Source organism: Dromiciops gliroides, chromosome 3, assembly GCF_019393635.1.
Source record: "Dromiciops gliroides isolate mDroGli1 chromosome 3, mDroGli1.pri, whole genome shotgun sequence".
In the NCBI taxonomy this organism is placed as follows: domain Eukaryota; kingdom Metazoa; phylum Chordata; class Mammalia; order Microbiotheria; family Microbiotheriidae; genus Dromiciops; species Dromiciops gliroides.
In genome coordinates this window covers 351,334,289-351,351,935 of record NC_057863.1, presented here as the reverse complement: position 1 = coordinate 351,351,935, position 17,647 = coordinate 351,334,289, and the positions used below count along the sequence as shown (strand labels likewise).

Genomic DNA, 17,647 nt, shown 5'->3' with positions numbered 1-17,647 from the left:
ATGGGACCATGTTTTGGAGAAGACCTAAAGGGACATGGGAGAAGATCTTGGGGTTGGCCTTGGCAAGAATGGCCACCATATGAAATCAAGTGAAGTGAAGGGGAGAGGAGAAGAGGGAATTCTCATGGGCAGGAGTAGAAGGATTATTCAACCATTACATAGCATCTATTTGTAGTGGACCCAGTCGACAAGGAATTCCAGAGCAGAGGAGACTGCAGAGTTGAGCCAGTTCATCAAGGGACTGGCATTGGGAAGGGAGGAGGGTGTTGCCAGAGGGAAGGATGATGGCTTGGGAAAGTATTGCAGGGTAAAGGTGAAGATGAAGAGAAGTAGTTTTAGGTTGCTGGTGACCCTTAGGAGGGCCCTTTAGATCTGCACTGTTGCCTACTAAAACATACTGAAGATTGATGAAGAAGAGCAACTTCAGAATCCTCTTTATCTATTTGATTCTTCAGCTCATTTAAATATTATTATTTTGGGGGGGAGGGGGAGGGCCAATGAGGGTTAAGTGACTTGCCCAGGGTCACACATCTAGTAAGTGTCAAGTGCCTGAGGCCAGATTTGAACTCAGGTCCTCCTGAATCCAGGGCCGGTGCTTTATCCTCTGCACCACCTAGCTGCCCTGTTTTTGTTTTTTGTTTTTTGTTTGTTTTTTAAATAAGATTGCTTAATGAAAATAAATTGACCTATCAATTACTGAAGACCTACTACTGGACCTACTGTTTTCTCTTGGCTTCTGACTTTAGGTGTTAGGTTTTGTGAAACACTCCTCAACTTTTGGAAGAGACGTGAGAATTTATCTAATTCCATGAAAAGAGGTCAATTGAATGGGTTGCCAATTAATTAATTAATTAATTAATTAATTTTTGGGTTTAAAGCAGAACAAATGGATAGAGCATCCATTAAGGAAAACAGAGTTCGAGTTGGACTTCTATTGAAACACCAGCCACAAATATTGAGGCATCCACTGACTTCAGATACCTCTCCTTAGGCCACCTTCCATTCTCCCCATCTCCTTCGAAAGAAGCGTTCACAGGTTCAATGTCCTCGGTTGGAAGAGATGGATTTAGGTGATCACATTAACATCATCTGTAGCTATCCTTCCAGATAGTCTCTAAAGAGAAGGAACAATTGCACACAGTTTGGTATCCAGGACAAATCTGTCTCTGTTATGACAGGAGAATGCCTGTCCATTTGGGGAATTCAGCCAGTGATGCCATAACCAAATGGACACCAGAATTAGACTTTACCCAGCACTCAGGGTGGTCCCCTGGCCAAAATGTGATGGCACATTTGATTCTACTGAGAGTTTCATGTCATTTAAACAATGGCGTGGTCCCTGAAGGATGATCGCCGTCTCCCGGATAGAGCCATTATTCCATCCAGAACAATTGAAATCTCCCCCAGACATTTAACTTTTCACTATATCTACTCTAAGATATCAGAAGGGTTAATTTATCGTCATTGACTGCTGCCTCTGGCACCATGGTTCATCATGGAGTGAAATGTTTAGTCATTTCTCCCATCGCTCTCTTTGGGAGACAAATCAAAAACAAAATAAGACAAGATCCAAAGCTGGGTCTGGCGGCCAATCGTCCGACTGGATCGTGAGCAGGCTGCTTTTTTTTGGTTAGTGAAACAGCAACTTTATCTCATGTTTGAATGTGCCTTCCTGGGAATACCTGCTGTTCATCAGCTACCATTTGGGAGCAGAAGGGAGTGAGAAAGTCTCCCTGAAATTAGTGACTCACAAAGTCTTGGCCCAGGAAAAGCACATCATGCAGTAACCACACCTACCTTAGCTTCTTAACTTTTTTTTTTTTTTTGCAGGGCAATGAGGGTTAAGTGACTTGCCCAGGGTCACACAACTGGTGTCAAGTGTCTGGGGTTGGATTTGAACTCAGGTCCTCCTGAATCCAGGGCTGGTGCTTCATCCACTGTGCCAGCTAGCTGCCCCCACTTCTTAACTCTTTTATAATGCAGGAGTTCACTTTTGGTTGAATGGTGAGCTCATGTATTGGGTAAATTTGTGTTTCCTCAAACGGTGCATGAAGCTTGAGTTCATAGTGATAAATGTTCAGGGGCAGCTAGGTGGCGCAGTAGATAGAGCACCAGCCCTGGAGTCAGGAGTACCTGAGTTCCAATCCGACCTCAGACACTTAACACTTACTAGCTGTGTGACCCTGGGCAAGTCACTTAACCCCAGTTGCCTCACTAAAAAACAAAAACAAAAACAAAAAACAAAAAACATAGTGATAAATGTTTCTGCAAGTCATCCAATGTCCCATGTTCGGCTACTAACACCACTGCTTAAGGAATACCATAATATGTTTACCCATAGATCCAAGGCATTGCTGGTGCATGGTACAAGCCTTTAGAGTGCCCGTGGCTCCCATTATCTAGCTTCAAAAACAGATTCACTGGGGCAGCTAGGTGGCGCAGTGGATAGAGCACCGGCCCTGGATTCAGGAGGACCTGAGTTCAAATCCAACTTCACACACAACACTTACTAGCTGTGCGACCCCGGGCAAGTCACTTTACCCCACTTGACTCACACCAAAAAAATACAAAACAAAACAAAACAAAAAAATAAACCAAAAAAACAGATTCACCGACTTTGAGACAGGCAGAACAGACAAAATTCCAAACATCCAGTCGCTGTCCAAGCTGCATCAGGGCCAAGAAGACATGAGTGCATATTGTGATGGCTTTTGGAGGCGGGAATATCAGCAATGAAACTGAACGTTCAAAGGTTGGTTGGTTTGTTTGTTTCATTTTATTTGTTCTTTATTATAAACCCGACAGCTCTGAACATTTAATTAATTAATTTGTTTGTTTATTTATTTATAGCTATGAACATTTTTTTTTTTAGTGAGGCAATTGGGGTTAAGTGACTTGCCCAGGGTCACACAGCTAGTAAGTGTTAAGTGTCTGAGGCCGGATTTGAACTCAGGTACTCCTGACTCCGGGGCCGGTGCTCTATCCACTGTGCCACCTAGCTGCCCCGCTATGAACATTTTAACGTACAAAGGAGAAGAAAAAGATTTTCTGTTAAATCTGAGGGCTATTACATAGGGTTCTTAAAAAAAAAAGTCTATGTCACGGGGGCGGCTAGGTCGCGCAGTGGATAAAGCACCGGCCCTGGATTCAGGAGTTCCTAGTTCAAATCCGGCCTCAGACGCTTGACACTTACTAGCTGTGTGACCTTGGACAAGTCACTTAACCCCCATTACCCTGCAAAAAACAAAAAAAAGTCTAGGTCACACTTCAAATCATAGCACTCAAAAGGTCATTGATGTTTGCGTCCCCTCCTTCACGTCTTTTGTAGGACGGAGAAGAAAGGGAGGAAGGGGAAGTGAAAGGGAAAGTGCGAAAGGGAGGAGGGCTATGCAAATATGGAGCAAGCCAGTAGGCAAGGGGTTCTGGGTGGCAGGAAAGGATCTCCTTGCCCGAAGAAAGTGCTACAGCCTGGTGAAGGTCCGTTTTCCGGCGTGTTTTTCGACGCCGGTCTGGTGGGGTAAATGCTCAAGGCTGGAGGGCGTTTTGTCGGGCGTAGGCGGTGACTGAGGGAGGGAGAGGCTTGGTCCAAGGTTTTGCCGTGGGCGCGAGTGGAAAAGGGTGCTGTTGAGAAGGGTGCGGGGAGTGCGAGGCTTGGTGCTTATCGCTTCTCGGCCTTTTGGCTAAGATCAAGTGTAGTATCTGTTCTTATCAGTTTAATATCTGATACGTCCTCTATCTGAGGACAATATATTAAATGGATTTTTGAAGCCAGGAGATGGACTAGGAGCTTGCTCCGTCCACTTCACGCATCGACCCGGTATCGCAGTGCCTCTGGGAACGGTGCCCTTCCCCTAGGGGAACAACTTTCCGTACACAAAAGAAGGTGGGAGGTGATCTTGCTTTTTCCCCTAGACTAAAAGGAGCTCAAAATGTCTACCGCTCAAACTCTTTTGAAGTTTTAGGTGACCAGAGACGGTCCCGAGACGGGTGTGTCCAGCCAGACGCGTGCCGCGAGTCCCCTTGCCCCCGCCCCCCCTCCCCCCCCGCAACACCCTAATTTCTGGATGATGTGTTAAAACTTAAATGAAAACTTGGGCCCTCCTACGACAACAGGGATATCCTATTGAATGGCAAGTAACGAAAACTCATCTGAGAAAACAAACAAAACACGAGGGAGCCTAGGAATTCATCACAACTACTACGTGTACGTTCAAAATTGGCATCGACCAACTGAGATTCCAGGAGACTGGTGGTAAAGTAGGCTTCCCATCTTCTACCCGAGACGTGATGTGATGTACGTACTCCGGGCGGCAGAATGAGAGGTTTGGTTTTGGGGTTTGATGTTTTGTTGTGGCCAGTGATGCCACACCGGGTCTTGTTTTCCCAGCAGTAAGAGGTGCTAGGGAGAGGGAAATTTTTTAAATTGTTCATTGAAAAGAACGCATGAAATCGGAAAACAAAAGCTGGTACTTAAGTGCCCAGAATTACTTGGGGCAGCGACTTCATCCTGCAATGGAAAGGACCAACAAAAGGAAGCTGTTGGATGGAAATGCTTTTTGCATTTGAACCCCGAAGATGGACTTAGTAGAGAGCTTGCTCTGTCCACTTTCAGGCATCGACCCCCAGAGAGGAGACTTTAGATTTGGAAGACACACAGACGCACGCACTTTTCTTCATGTTATGGGGGAAGAAGTGAAATGCTAGTTTGGAGATATTTTTAAAGGAAGAAAATAGGAACAGACGCGGGACGAGTTCACGAGCTACTTTTGGAAAACAGCAGATCAGGGGAGAGCGCGAACGCAGTCCCCCACTACCACAAATTATGCAGTCGAGTTTCCCGCATTTGGGGAAATCGCAGGGGTCAGCCCATCCGGAGTGCAATGGATAAGCCTCGCCCTGGGGAAACCACCTTCGTGATCATGGAATCACCCCTGCCAGGTAAGTATGCCTGCCCACCCCACGCTCCACAACCCCCTACACACTCACACACTCTAAACACACGATCACTCACTCAACCGACGCTCCCAATGCCCAATCACACACGCTCCACACACACAATACCCGAAACCCCCCAAGTGCTTCAACCCCTACCAACCCCCCTGGTCCGGCCCACGCTCAAAATCCACCTTTTCCACACACACACTATCGGTTTAGAGCAAATGCCCCACGGAGGTCTCCTCATCTGCATAACGGTCTGTCGCTAACTGACGTCACTCGTCACACCTACTTCACTTGGAGACCGCCATCTATTGGCCGATCAGCAGAACTTAGACCGAGCTCCGACACAGACTGCCAGCATAGAAGAGGAATTAGCCAGTATTCTGCAGGAGCTCTTGTGAAAAGCATAGTGAGAAGCGATTAGGTCTCTAGTAGTCTGCATGTAGCGTGCGCCATAACGTTCTTTTGTGATCTGGTTCATAATTGAATTTGGAGGGGGGGAGGGGGGAGTGAGGGTTAAGTGGCTTGCCCAGGGTCACACAGCTAGTAAGTGTCAAGTGTCTGAGACCGCATTTGAACTCAGGTCCTCCTGAATCCAAGGCCGGTTCCTTTATCCACTGCGCCACCTAGCTGCCCCCCATAATTGAATTTTACATCTGTAACGTTTACTTCTTTAGATTTCACATTGCCCTTTTACATACCACCAGGTACTGCATGATTTATCCCTGTCAAAAATGTAACATGTGTAGGGGCAGCTGTGTGACCTTGGGCAAGTCACTTAACCCCAATTGCCCCGCAAAAAACAAAAACAAAAAACAAAAACAAAACCTATAACATGTGATCCAAGCTACCGGTAAATCTGTTCACTGAAACATTAGGTGAATAAAAGATTGGACCTACTATTTTTCTCAGTAACAGAAACCCAAATGTCCATAACTAGTTTTGTTGCTGTTCTTATTTAGTCTTTTTCAGTCATGTCTGACTCTTTGTGACCCCTCTTGGGGTTTCCTTGACAAAGATACTGGAGTGGTCTGCCATTTCTTACCCAACTCCTTTTGCACGTGAGAAAAGGAGGCAAAACAGAGTGAAGTGACTTGCCCAGGGTCACCCAGCTGGTAAGTGTCTGTGGCTGGATTTAAACAGAGGTCTTCCAGACTCCAGGCCTGGCCTCTCACTCCCTGCCCCCTACACTAGAGTTTACTTGTGGCAACCTACACTTAATTAACATTTTAGACAAATTCAATTGTTTATATTCATAAGTATAATGTTGTCAACTGTGTTTTGAGACTACTGTGTCTAATTTCCCTAGGAAAGTTCAAGAGGTAGAATTTTGTCATTCTGGTTGCCAAGCAGCCCATCACAGTTAGCCACAATTATTAAACGACAATAACCAGGAAGTATTCTAGCCACAGAGACTGTGCAGAAGAAGTCTTTATTGTTCACATATGTAAATCACAGGGGTTGGGAGGTTGCCTGGTCACCTATTTAGATATAAACACTGTACCTGTGTGACAGGAGGCTAGACTTCCTGGCCTTTGCAGACAAATTTCCACATTCTTCAGTCGTTTTCTTTGATGCTTGAAACAGTTAGTGAGGGCACCTCATACTCAACATTTCACTTTCATGCCAGGAAGTTCTGGTCTTTACTTAACTGATGGCCAAACACATGAGTGATTCCCACACAATTTTGTATCCAGGACAACTGGTCTCCAGTATGAGTGAGGAAAATGTCTCTCTCTGTCTATTTGGGATTGCCCATGGGAAATTCAGCCAGTGATGCTATAGCCAAAAGGCCAGCAGTATCAGACTTGACCGAACAGCCAGGGGGTTCCCTGGCCAAAATATGTTTCTTTATTCCAGCATCAACTTGAGCCGTTTTGTCACCAGTATTGCAATAACTTTCTTTCTGTCCTGGAATACCAGCTTTCCTTTTAGTGTCATCTATAAATCTGATAGTATTATGGTTGGGAAGTTGCTTTTCTAGAACTAACTCAGTGGTTTCTAACTGTTGGGTTTCTAGAAGTATTTGCAAATCCTCTTAGGCATGGAGGAGGATGGGGCTTGCCTTGTAAACATAGAAAGGGGACATAGAAGAGACTTTTTCACTGGATTGGAACCCTTGAGTGGGAGCTGGGAGCTGGTATAATTGGAATCACCAATTCCATTATTGGTGGTTGCAAATTGGAGTGTCTTTGTGTATTTCCTTGTTGATGTTTCTTGAATTCAGGGGGCAACTAGGTGGTGCAGTGGATAAAGCACTGGCCCTGGATTCAGGAGGACCTGAGTTCAAATCCAGCCTCAGACACTTAATACTTACTAGCTGTGTGACCCTGGGCAAGTCACTTAACCCTCAGTGCCCCAACCCCCCAAAAAAAGAAAGAAAAGAAAAGAAAAGAAAAGAAAAGAAAAGAAAAGAAAAGAAAAAGATGCTTCTTGCATTCTGCACCAGCCTAAATCAAATCTCCCTTCCATAAGACAGCCATTCCAACTGGCAAAAACCAGTGTATATGGGAAGTATGGAAGAGAAGGGAGGAGATAATGAAGCTAGCAGGCTAGTAGTGCATGTTTGGAATACAGAGAATCCTTTAAATAGGTATTTCCCAGGGAAGACCAACTTCGGCTCAGCTGGACCAGCAGAGTCCCAGCCAGAGGGTAGATGAGGTCGAATCAGGCCATGTGGACAATTTTTTTTTTTTTTTTTTGCCATATGGACAATTAATGTGAGAGATCTCAGCCCAGGTTAAAGGGCAGGAATACAGATATGCCTGGCTGCATACAGTAGCAGGCTGGTCAGAGTAAACAAGAGGAGTGACAGGACTTAAATATGGGAGATTTAAGGTGGATATGGACAGGTCTAGTTCTCTGATGGAGATGGGGGACGAGATGACCTTCACAGAGGTGAGAAACTAGTTGAGATGGGAGGGGAAGCTGAAGGAGGCATGCAAAACATGGTCCAAATGGCCAGGTTAGAATTAGACAAGCTGGTGAGATAGGGGAAGTGGAGAGGGGGCAGAGCCAAGATGTCAGAGAAGAGGCAGGGACTCGCCTGAGTTCTCCCCCAAGTCCCTCGGAAAGATGTTAAATAATGCCTCAAGACAAGTTCTGGAATGGGAGGAGCCCCAAAAGGATGGGTATGAAATAGTCTCCCAGCCCAAGACAATTTAGAAGGTCAGTCAGAAAAGTCTGTTGCACTGGGGCGAGAGTGGAGCACAGTCCAGTGCAGGCTGTGGCCCAGCAAACCTGCAGTAGTTCTTGGGGGACAACTTAATCAGTGGTGGCAGTAGCAGTTTCCTAACCTCTCAGCCCACAGACTATAAGGAGGTCAGACAACTGGTCAGAAGGAAATTATAAGGGTCCCTTTACTGCCACTGGGGGAAGGACTCTGTGGCATTGTTCCTTCTTGGATCTGGGTTGAAGTCCTGAGTCTCAGTCCCAGGGCAAGGAGGGGCACCAACACGCCAGAGCTTGCAGCCATGAGTGAGCTGGGACCCTGGTCCCAGTTCCACGGCTGAAAGGAATGCTTGTGGTTGCTCCTAGGCCAGAGAACAGACCAGGACAATGGTAAACATACCTCTCTGTAGATCATATCTCCTTGGGAGAACCAACAACTTACGGGACTCAAGAATTATCTCTGAAAACAGTTGCACCAAAACCTCAAAGCTTAGGACAGTGCTTCCTCCACTCCAGAAGCAGAGCCCCACTTTAGCATAGGGTTAAAAGTCAAGAAATAGCCTAGGAAAATTAGTAAACAGCAGGAAAAGATCCTAACTATAGAAGGTGACTATGGTGACAAGGAAGATCAAAACACAAAACTCAGAAGGCAAAAAAGTCAAAACTGCTACATCCAAAGCCTCAAAGAAAAGAAAAATGTGATTTGGTTTCAGGCCATGAAAGAGCTCAAAAAGGATTTTTAAAATCAAGTAAAAGAGGTAGAGGAAAAATTGGAAAGAGAAAATGAAAGTGATGCAAGAAAATCATGAAAAGAATCAACAGCTTCATAAAGGAGGCACAAAATATCCTGAACAAAATAATAACTTAAAAAACAAATAGTAAAAAGAGGCCCAAAATTTCACTGAAGAGAACTCCTTAAAAAGTGAAATTGGCTTGGAACTATACCCAAAGGGCTATGGGATTGTGCATATCCTTTGACCCAGTAATACCACTACTAGGTCTGTATCCCAAAGAGATCATAAAAAAGGGAAAAGGGTACACATGGAGGCAGCTAGGTGGCACAGTGGATAGAGCACCGGCCCTGGAATCAGGAGTACCTGAGTTCAAATGCGGCCTCAGACGCTTGACACTTACTAGCTGTGTGACCCTGGGCAAGTCACTTAACCCCAATTGCCTCACTTAAAAACAAAAACAAAATCAAGGGGTACACATGAACAAAGATATTTATAACATCTCTCTTTGTGGTGGCAAAGAACTGGAAATCAGGGGGATGCCCATCAATTGGGGAAGGGCTGAATATAATGGAATACTATTGTGCTGTAAGAAATGATGAGCCTGGAAGATTTCAGAAAAACCTGGAAAGACTTAAGTGGACTGATGCTGAGTGAAGTGAGCAGAACCAGGAGAACATTGTACACAGTAACAGCAGCATTGTGTGATGATCAACTGTGATAGATTTAGCTCTTCTCAGAAATACAACGATCCAAGACAATTCTTAGGAACTCATGATGGAAAACGTTCTCCACATCCAGAAAAAAGAACTGTGCATTCTGAATGCAGATTGAAGCATAACATTTCTACTTTTGTTTTTTGAGGTTTTTCCCTTTTGTTCTGATTCTTCTTTTACAACATGACTACTGCAGAAATATGTTTAATGTGATTGTACATTTAAAAAAAAAAAAAGTAGAATTGGCCAAATGGAAAAAGAGGTGCAAAACAACTGAAGAAAATAATTCCTTAAAAATTAGAAAGGGGCAAGTGGAAGCTAATGACACCATGAGACATCAAAAAAAACAACAACAATAAAAACAAAGGTTTTTTAAAATGAAAAAATTTGGACTTGGAAAATAAATCCCGGAGAGATAGTTTAAGAATTATTGGACTAGCCACAATCCCTCCCTCTCTCCTTCCCCTCCCTCATCCCTGAGGCAGTAAATAATCAGATATGGGTTACTATGCATGTACAATTATGTAAAACATTACCATATTAGTCATATTGTACAAGAAAACTTGAATGAAAGGAAAAAATATAAGAATGTGAAAAATAGCATGCTTCAGTTTGTGTTCCATTGTTATCAGTTCTTTCTTTGGAGGTGGATAGTATGCTTCTTCAATAGTCCTTTGGATCATTGTATTGTTGAGAATGGTTAGGTCATTCACAGTACTTCATCAAACAATATTGCTGTCTCTGTGCACAATGTTTTCTTTCTTCTGCTCACTTCACTATATATCAGCTCATACAAGTCTTTCAAGGCCTTTGTGGTTTGTTTTTGTTTTTGTTTTTGTTTGTTTTTAAGTGAGGCAATTGGGGTTAAGTGACTTGCCCAGGGTCACACAGCTAGTAAGTGTTAAGTGTCTGAGGCCAGATTTGAACTCAGGTACTCCTGACTCCAGGGCCTATGCTCTATCCACTGGGCCACCTAGCTGCCCCCTCAAGGCCTTTCTGAAATCATCCTGCTTGCCACTTCTTATAGCACAATACTATTCCATCACCATCATACACCACAGCTTGTTTAGCCATTCCCCAGTTGATGGGCATTCCTTTGGTTTCCAATTCTTAGCCACCACAAAAAGAGCTGCTAGAAATACTTTTGTACAAATAGGTCTTTTTTCTCTTTTGGGGGATGTCTTTAGGATCTAAACCTAGCAGTGGTATTGCTGGATCAAAGGGTATGCACAGGTTTATAGCCCTTTGGGCCTAGTTCCAAATTGCTCTCCAGAATGGTTGGATCTTTTCAGAACTCTGCCAACAGTGGATTAGCATCCCAGCTTTTCCACATCCCTTCTAATATCCAATAGTTTTCATTTTTGTTAGGTGTGAGGTGATACCTCAGAGTTGGTTTAATTTGCATTTCTCTGATCAATAGTGATCTAGAGCATTTTTTCATATGATTATAGATAGCTTTGATTTCTTTGTCTGAAAACTACCTGTTCATATCCTTTGAGCATTTTATGAAGTGGGGAATGACTTGTATTTTTATAAATTTGACTCAGTTCTCTCTATAATTGAGAAATGAGGTCCTTTATCAAAAATTCTTTCCCAGTTTTCTTCTTCCTTTGTAATCTTGGTTACATTTGTTTTGTTTGTGCAAAAGCTTTTTACTTTTATATAATCAAAATGATTGATTTTACATTTTGTTTGACTCTCTTTTTCTTCTTTGGTCCTGAATTCTTCCTTTTCCCATAAATCTGATAGACAAATGATTCCATGCTCACTTAGTTTACTTATGGTATCATCCTTTATGTGTAAATCCTGTACCCATTTTGACCTTATTTTAGTATATGGCGTGAGGTGTTGATCAGGATAATACGAAATTTAGCAGTTTCTACATTAAAGGATCAGAAGGCCTGGGATGTGATATTCCAGAGGACAAAAGAATTAATATAATCCTTGTGGGTGGGAAGGAGGAGGGGGAATGGACATTCAATGAAATAGCGGACTTTCAAGCATTCCTGATGAAATGACCAGAACTGAATAGAAAATAGGATTTCCCAATACACAACTCAAGAGAAGCATAAAAAGGTAAACAGGAAAGAGAATTCACAAGGGATTCGATGAGGTTAACCTCTTTACATTTCTATATGGGAAAATGATATTTGTAACTCCTGAAAGCCTTCTCATGATTAGGGCAGTTAGAAGGAGGATACTTCTACAGTGGGCATGGGTATGAGTTGAATATGACAAGATGATTATCTAAAAAATAAGGGGTGAGAAAGAGGAATGTACTAGGAGAAGGGGAAAGGGAGTGGTAGAATGGGGTAAATTATCTGCCATAAAAAGTGGAAGGGAAGATGGGGGGAGTTAATTTGTGAACCTTACTCTCATTGGAATTAGTTCAAAGAAGGAATACCATACCTTCGGTTGGATATAGAACTTTATCTTGCCATACCAGAAAGCAGAAGGGGAAGGGAATAAGAGAAGGGGGTGGGGGTGAGGTTGGGGGAGGCTGATTGAAGGGAGAGTGGATTGGGGGATGTAAAAGTCAGAAGCAAAGCACTTTTGAGAATGGACAGGGTGAAAAGAAAGAGAGAGTGGGATAAAGAGGGGAGAATAGGATGGAGGTAAATACACACTTGGTAATCAAAACTGTGAAAAAAACATTGCAGCAAGTTTCTCTGATAAAGCCCTCATTTCTCAAATATATAGAGAACGGAGAGAAATTTCTAAAAATAAGAGCCATTTCTCAGTTGATAAATGGTCAAAAGGTATGAATAGGCAGTTTTTGTAGGAAGAAATCAAAGCTATCAATAGTGATATGGAAAAAAATGCTCTAAATCACCTTGATTAGAGAAATGCAAATTAAAACAACTCTGAGCTACCACCCCACAACTATCAGATTGGCTAATATGACAGAAAAGGGGCATGGCAAATGTTGGAGGTGTGGTAAAAAGTGAAAGCTTTTAACAGTCGGTTAGGATAACTGAAGGAGGGATGCCAGTTTTTGAAGGACCACCCTTTCAGGGAGGAGACCTGCTAAGCACTCCACTTCCTGAGTGCGAACTTAAAAGCAAGGAGAGAACGGAAGTTGGTCTCTCTTTCCTTCTCTCTCTCGCTGGCTGGCTGGCTGGCTGGGAGATATATAAGGGAAAGGTTAAAGTGGAGTTTAATGCTCTTGTATCCAATTTTAAATCTCACAGAGGGGATGTGGGAAAACTGAGACATGGTCCACTGTTGGTGAAGTTTTGCACCGATTCAACAATTCTGCAAAGCATCCAAAGGGCTATAAAACCATGCATACCCTTTGATCCAGCAATACCAATACTAGGTCTGTGTCCCAAAGAGATAAAAAAATTAAAAGGAAAAAAGGCCTACATGTACAAAAAGATTTATTGCATTTCTTTTATTGGTGGCAAAGAATTGGAAATCAAAAAGGCCTAACTTCTAAAACATATGGGGAACTAAATCAAATTTATAAGAATGCAAGTCATTCCCCAATTGAGAAATGGTCAAAGGCTATGAACAGGCAGTATTCAGATGAAGAAATCAAAGCTATCTATTACCACATGAAAAACTGCTCTAAATCACTATTGATTAGAGAAATGCAAATTAAAACAACTCTGAGGTATCACTTCACACCTATCAGATTGGTTAATATGAGAAGAAAGGAAAATGATAAATGTTGGAGAAGCTGTGGACAAATTAAAACTAATACATTGTTGCTGGAGTTGAGAACTGATCCAACCATCTGGAGAGCAATTTGGAACTCTGCCCAAAAGGCTATGGGGCTGTGCATACCCTTTGTTTGTTTGTTTGTTCCTTCCTTCCTTCCTTCCTTCATTCCTTTATTTATTTATTTTTGGTGAGGCAATTGGGGTCAAGTGACTTGCCCAGGGTCACACAGCTAGTAAGTGTCAAGGGTCTGAGGCCGAATTTGAACTCAGGTCCTCCTGAATCCAGGGCCAGTGCTCTATCCATGGCGCCACCTAGCTGTCCATCCATTCATTCATTCGTTCGTTCGTTCGTTCGTTCGTTCGTTCGTTTGTTTGTTTGTTTATTTGTTTATTTTTGGTGTGTGCATACCCTTTGACCCAGTAATACCACTACTAGGGATGTATCCCAAAGAGATCATAAAAAAAGGGGAAAAGACCCACATGTAAGAAAATATTTATAGCAGCTTTCTTTGTGGTGGCCAATAATTGGAAATCGAGGGAATGCCCCTCAATTGGAGAATGGCCAAACAGGTTGTGGTATATGAATGTAATGGAATACTATTGTGTTGTAAGAAATGATGAGGGGCAGCTAGGTGGTGCAGTGGATAAAGCACCGGTCCTGGATTCAGGAGTATCTGAGTTCAAATCTGGCCTCAGACCCTTGACACTTACTAGCTGTGTGACCCTGGGCAAGTCACTTAACCCCAATTGCCCAGCAAAAAACAAAACAAAAAACAAGAAATGATGAGCCTGGAAGATTTCAGAAAAACCTGGAAAGACTTAAGCTGAGTGAAGTGAGCAGAACCAGGAGAACATTGCACACAGTAACAGCAATAATGTGTGATGATCAGCTATGATAGACTTGGCTCTTCTCAGCAGTGCAATGATGCAAGACAATTCCAAAGGACTCATGATTGAAAGTGCTCTCTACATGCAGAAAAAAGAACTCTGGAATCTAGATGCAGATTGAATCATGTTTCTCCTTTTATTTTTTTAAATTTTAGGTTTTCCCCTTCTGATGCTTCTTTCTCAACACGACTAAAGTGGAAAAAAAAACATTTGGGGGTGGGGTGGGGCAATGAGGGTTAAGTGACTTGCCCAAGATCACACAGCTAGTAAGTGTCAAGTGTCTGAGGCAGGATTTGAACTCAGGTCCAGCTGCCACCTGGCTTCCCTCTGGAAATATGCTTAATATGATTGTACATATATAACCTATATCAACTTGCCTTCCGTCTTGGAGAGTGGGGAGGGAAGGGATGGAGGGAAAAAAATTTGGAATTAGAAATCTTATAAAAACAAATATTGGGGTGGAGCCAAGATGGCGGAGAGAAGCTAAGGACTTTCCTGAGCTTTCCCGTATTTCCCTCAAAAACATTAGGGGGCAGCTAGGTGGTGCAGTGGATAAGCACCGGCCCTGGAGTCAGGAGTACCTGAGTTCAAATCCGGCCTCAGACACTTAACACTTACTAGCTGTGTGACCTTGAGCAAGTCACTTAACCCCAATTGCCTGCCTTAAAAAAACAACCCCCCCCAAAAAAAAAAAAACCCACAACATTAAATCAAGCCTCTAAACAGATTCTAGAACTACAGAACCTACAAAATGAGAGACAAAATCCTGCTACATGAGCTAATTTAGAATACTTCAGAAAAGGTCTTTCTCACCTGGCTAAAAAGGGGAGGGCGGCTCAGCATTACTCGTCTCAGCTGGCAGCTCACCTCAGCAAAGCTCAGCTCAGTGGGTAGCTCTCTCAGCATAGGTCGGCTCAGTGGGCACCTCAACACTGTTGCAACTGGACACAGCTGAGAGTGGGGCAGCTAAGAGCAGTAAGAAGCTTGCAACCATGAACCCTGTGCCCCAGGAGCAGACTTCAACTTGATACGTTTAAAAATAGCCTACAACATGAGCAAGAAACAAAAAAGGACCCTTACCATTGACAACTTCTATGGTGAAAGGGAAGACCAAAACCCAAACGCAGATGAGTTGGCCAAAATGCCCACAAGTGAAGACTCAAGAGGGAAGATAATCTTGTCTCAAGACCAAAAAGCCTTCTTTGAAGAGCTCAAAAAGGCTTTCAAAAACCAAATAAGAAAGGTGGAAGAAAAATGGAAAAAGAAGAGAACTGAGAGTTATACTGCAAAAAGAAGCACAAAAAATGACTGAGGAAAACAATTCCTTAACAAATACAATTGGCCAAATGAGAGAAAAAATTGGCCAAATGGAAAAAGAAGTGCAAAAGTTTACTCTGGAAAATAAGGCCTTGAAAATTAAAATTGACCAGATGGAAGCTGATAACTCCACAAGACAACAAGAATCTGATGAGCAGAATCAAAAGACTGAAAAAAATAGAAGAAAATGTGAAATACCTCATTGGAAAAACAACTGACCTGGAAAATAGGTGCAGTAGAGATAATCTGAGAATTATTGGACTACCTGAAAGCCATGATCAAGAAAAGAGTCTAGACACCATATTCCAGGAAATTATTAAGGAAATTGTAGATTCAGAGGATAAAATCATCATTGAAAGAATCCACCGAACACCTCCTGAAAGAGACCCCAAAAGGAACACTTCAAGGAATATTGTAGCCAAACTCCAGAATTATCAGGTGAAGGAGAAAATACCCCAAGCAGCCAGAAAGAAACCATTTAAATACCATGGAGCCACAGTCAGGATTGCACAGGACCTGGCAGCTTCAACATTAAAGGATCACAGGGCTTGGAATATGATATGCAGGAAGGCAAAGGGGCTTCGATTACAACCCATGATCAACCACCCAGAAAAACCAAGCACTCTCTTTCAGAGGAAAAGATGGACATTCAATGAACTAGGGGACTTCCAAGGCTTCCTGAGAAAAAGACCAGAACTGAACAGAAAATTTGATCTCCAAATACAAGACTCTAGAGAAATATAAAGAGGTAAACAAGGGGGAGAAAAGGGTTGTTCAGTGATGTTAAACTGCTTGAGTCCACATGAAGGAGGATAATATTTTTAACTCTTGAGATCGGTATCTCTGTAAAGGTATTGTTATTAAATCAACTTTGATGTGATGATATAAAGAAGCTTAAGGGGCAGAATAAAAGAAGACTAGGGGGAGGAGAGGAAGGGGGAGGTAGAATGGGGTTAATTATATCATATGAAGGGGCACAAAAAGAACCCATTACAACAGAGGGAAAGAAGGGAGGGGTGGGCATTGTTGCAACCTTACTCTCATCAGATTTGGTTCAGGGAGGGAATAAAATACACTCCCATTTGTATAAAGAAACTTGGCTTTCTCTTTAAGGAAACAAAAGGGGAAGGGATAGAAGGGAGGACACAAGTGGGGGGAAAAGGGGCAAGATAAAGAAGGGCAGCTGATAAAAGGGAGGGCAGATTGAGGCAGGCAGTGGTCAGAAGCAAAACACTGGTCAAGTGGAATAGGGGGAAAGAAGGGGGAAAAGAGTACAAAGGGGAAAAGAAGATGAAGGGAAATAAACAATTAAATAAATAATTTTAACTGTGAATGTGAATGGGATGAAGTCTCCCATAAAACAGAAACGAATTGCAGAGTGGATTAAAAACCAGAATCCTACAACATGCTGTTTACAAGAAACACATTTGAAGCAGAGAGATACACACAGAGTAAAGGTAAAAGGTTGGAGCAGAATATATTATGCTTCAGCTAAAGTAAAAAAAGCAGGGGTAGCAATCCTTATCTCAGACAAAGCAAAGGCAAAAATGGGGGGAGGGGGGGAAGGAAACTACATCTTGCTAAAAGGCACTATGGATAATGAAGTAATATCAATATTAAACATGTATGCACCAAGTGGTATAGCATCCAAGTTTTTAGAGGAGAAGTTAAATGAGTTACAAGAGGAAATAGACAGTAATACTATACTAGTGGGGGATCTGAATCTTCCCCTCTCAGAATTAGATAACTCTAGTCACAAAATAAACAAGAAAGAAGTGAAAAAGAGGTGAATAGAATACTAGAAAAGTTAGACAGGATAGATGTCTGGAGAAAACTGAATGGGGATAGAAAGGAATATACCTTTTTCTCAGCAGTACGTGACACATTTTCAAAAACTGACCATGTATTAGGGCACGAAAACATCATAGTCAAATGTAGAAAGGCAGAAATAGTAAATGCATACTTCTCAGATCATGATGCAATAAAAATTACATGTAATAAAGAGCCATGGAAAGGTAGACTGAAAATCAATTGGAAACTAAATAATTTCATTCTAAAGAATGAGTGGGTCAAACAACCAATCATAGAAACAATCAATAACTTTATCCAAGAGAATGACAATAATGAGACAACATACCAAAATCTATGGGATACAGCCAAAGCAGTGCTTAGGGGAAATTTTATAGCTATAACTGCTTACATGAATAAAAAAGAGAAAGAG

At 42.5% G+C, this 17,647-nt stretch overlaps 2 non-coding genes across 2 annotated transcripts; one reads left to right on the top strand and one right to left on the bottom strand.

The window, feature by feature from the left end:
* Window positions 1–3,660: 3,660 nt before the first annotated feature.
* On the top strand, window positions 3,661–3,851 carry LOC122752013. Its single transcript, XR_006355823.1, has one exon. It is a non-coding gene; the product is annotated as a U2 spliceosomal RNA (small nuclear RNA).
* Window positions 3,852–4,782: 931 nt separating this feature from the next.
* Window positions 4,783–4,946, bottom strand: LOC122752173. The gene has a single exon (XR_006355967.1). It is a non-coding gene; the product is annotated as a U1 spliceosomal RNA (small nuclear RNA).
* Between the last annotated feature and the right edge of the window lie 12,701 nt (window positions 4,947–17,647).